At 50.2% G+C, this 2,976-nt stretch overlaps 1 pseudogene; it reads left to right on the forward strand.

The window, feature by feature from the left end:
• Positions 1-1,196: 1,196 nt before the first annotated feature.
• On the forward strand, positions 1,197-2,209 carry LOC146821153 (28S ribosomal RNA; annotated as a pseudogene).
• Positions 2,210-2,976: the final 767 nt, after the last annotated feature.

The raw sequence follows: 2,976 nt of genomic DNA on the forward strand, positions 1-2,976 counted from the left end.
TGTTTCCTCTTATACATGGCACGGATAAGAGTGGTAGGATGAATGTTGGTGTAATGGGCCCCACCAGCGCGTGATGTGTGGATGCGTGTGTGACTGTGAGATCACTCCGTCCGTGGAAGTAGAGGGGATTCGGAAGCTCTGATCTGCACATGCTTCCTCACTACCTTGGGTGGTTTTGTAAGGGGACAGCGATCCTAAGTGCCCTAGGCACTGTCGTGGTTCTTATACCACTTTTTTAATATATGGTTTGGTCCCCCCTGGGGCCCTGTGATTCCAGTGCTATTTCTTGTTGTTATAAATGCTTTTTTGAATTGTATCATTACCTCCAGCCTCACAAGAGACTAGTGGGATTTGTTCTTAGAATAAATACATATATTTTGAATATATACCTGTGTGGACTACTCTTTCATTTGGTCATTCAAGAGGTTATCCATGGTAAAACAATAAGCTTAACACTCCTTCAAGACTTAGTCTGAAGGCTGCTCTCCACAGCTACCACTAGGATAGCTTTCTTTAAAGGTTGTCTTTTAACCTATCACCTTAAGAGTCGAATTGGACTGGTGCAAGGTGTCCCCTATAACTAGTGGACAGAATATGCCAGGCCAACTTCTCACAATAGTTGACATAAGAATTAGTATAGATGTGAATTTTATAGATGTGAATTTTCCACAATCTTTATAGATGTGCATTTTCTAGTTAGATGTGCAATTTATAGATGTGTAGTTTTTATGGATGTGTGCTTATAACAATTTACATACAAATATGTAGATCATTATTATTGAAATGTCTTGAATGAAGAATAGGTCTCAAATAATTACATACACATAATCGCTACATACTGCACTTTGATTATTGATGTCCTGCTAATCATTCATCAGGACTGTTCGTAGACAATTTAAAATTGTTGGAATAGTACTGGAGGGTGTACTATCTCTGGCCTATATGTGACCCCAGTTCCAGTGAGGACAGCTTTAAGTGTGGCTGGACTTCAGAGTGAACGATTGTTGTTTTGTCAGAAGCAAAAACGATTTGACGCTGATGGGCAGCATAATAACCCAGAATGAGCCATCACGTGGTGGCACAGAAATAGCCAAATGCCTCATCATCTAATTAGTGACACGCATGAATGGATGAACGAGATTCCAACTGTCCCTACCTACTATTTAGCGAAACCACAGCCATGGGAACAGGCTTCGCAGAATCAGCTGGGAAAGAAGGGTGACTCTAGTCTGACACTGTGAAGAGACATGAGAGGTATAGGATAAGTGGGAGGACCTCGGGTCACCGGTGAAATACCACTACTCATCAATTTTTTACTTACCTGATGAGGCATGGGGGCGAGCCCCATGGGGCTGTCGCTTCTGGCTCCAAGCGCCCAGTGCCCGCAGGGCGCGACCCGCTCTGGTTATAGTGGCTGTCGGGGAGTTTGACACCTGTGAAAATGGTAATGCAGGTGTCCTAAGGTGAGCTCAGGGAGGACAGAAACCTCCCGCAAAAGGGCAAAAGCTCGCTTGATCTCAATTTTTAGTGTGAATACAGACCGTGAAAGTGGAGTCTCACGATCCTTCTGAATTTTTGGGTTTCAAGCAGGAGGTATCAGAAAAGTTACAAAAAGGATAACTGGCTTGTGACGGTCAAGCGTTCATAGCGATGTCACTTTTTGATCCTTTGATGTCGGTTCTTCCGATCATTGTGAAGCAGAATTCACCAAGCGTTGGATTGTTCACACACTAATAGGAAACGTGAGCTGGGTTTAGGCGGTCGTGAGGCAGGTTAGTTTTACCCTACTACTGATGATGTGTTGTTGCAATAGTAATCCTGCTCAGTACGAGAGGAACTGCAGGTTCAGACATTTGGTGTATGTGCTTGGCTGAGGAGCCAATGGGGCGAAGCTACCGTCTGTGGGATTATGACTGAACACCTCTAAGTCAGAATCCCCCTAAACTGTAACAATACCGCAGTGCCGTGGAGCCTCGGTTGGCCTGGGATAGCGGACCTCTATCAGGGGGCGGTGTGTAGAGCTGCTCGCTTGGGGACCGGAACGCAGATGAAAGGGAGCCACCTCCATCGCCCTTAGTGCATTGCATGTTCGTGGGGCACCCGGTGCTAAATCATTCCTAGACAACCTGATTCTGGGTCAGGATTTCGTAAGTAGCAGAGCAGCTACCTCGCTGCGATCTATTGAAAGTCATCCTCTGAGCCAAGATTTTGTCTTTCCATGCATGGGCACCCGCGGATGCCCTCCTCCACCATAGCCGGGGGTGGGTGCCTCTACTTTCGGGCTGGCGTGAGGGATGCGGAGGGGGTGACGCGAGCCTTCGAGAGGCCATCTCCACCACGTGCTCTCCAGAATGGGGGCCTCCCCCTCCCATTCCTGCCACACAGGGGTGAGGGGATGGGGGCCACCATTCCTTGCGGTCAGCAGGGTGACCAGATGGCCTGGGCCAGACGGGCCCCCCCTTCCCACTGCTCCCATGCATGTCAAGCAGGGAGGCAAGCAGCCCTGAGGAAGGAGCCTCCCGAGCAGCGGCTTCAGAGCACCAGGCCACCCTCCTCACAGTCGTCGGACTGCAAGAGCAACTGGGTCCAGCTGTCTCAGGCCATCTAGATGCTGGGTCATCCTGGGCCATCTGGTCACCTAGCTACGTGACTAGATGGCCTTGCGGTCTGGGCAACCAGATGGCCCTGCGGGCTGGAGGACCAAATGACTCTGCGGGCCGGGTGACCAGATGGCCCTGCGGTCGGGGTGACCAGATGGCCGGCCTGCTGGCCAGCCGAGCTGACTCCAATTTTTGTCCTTCCCCAGGGTTCTGTAAGCCCCCACGTATGGTCGAGGAAAATGGGCTCCCCGGACAGGCCAGCGGGGAGAAGACATGGCCTGGGCTTAACCCTCCTTGGTTCCTGCTCCCGGCGCCAGGAAGGTGAAAGGCACACCTGCCTGAGTCAGCACCCTGACGCCCAAGGGTCCAGGTGTGG

Source organism: Triturus cristatus, chromosome 6 (genome assembly GCF_964204655.1).
Source record: "Triturus cristatus chromosome 6, aTriCri1.1, whole genome shotgun sequence".
NCBI classification, from domain to species: domain Eukaryota; kingdom Metazoa; phylum Chordata; class Amphibia; order Caudata; family Salamandridae; genus Triturus; species Triturus cristatus.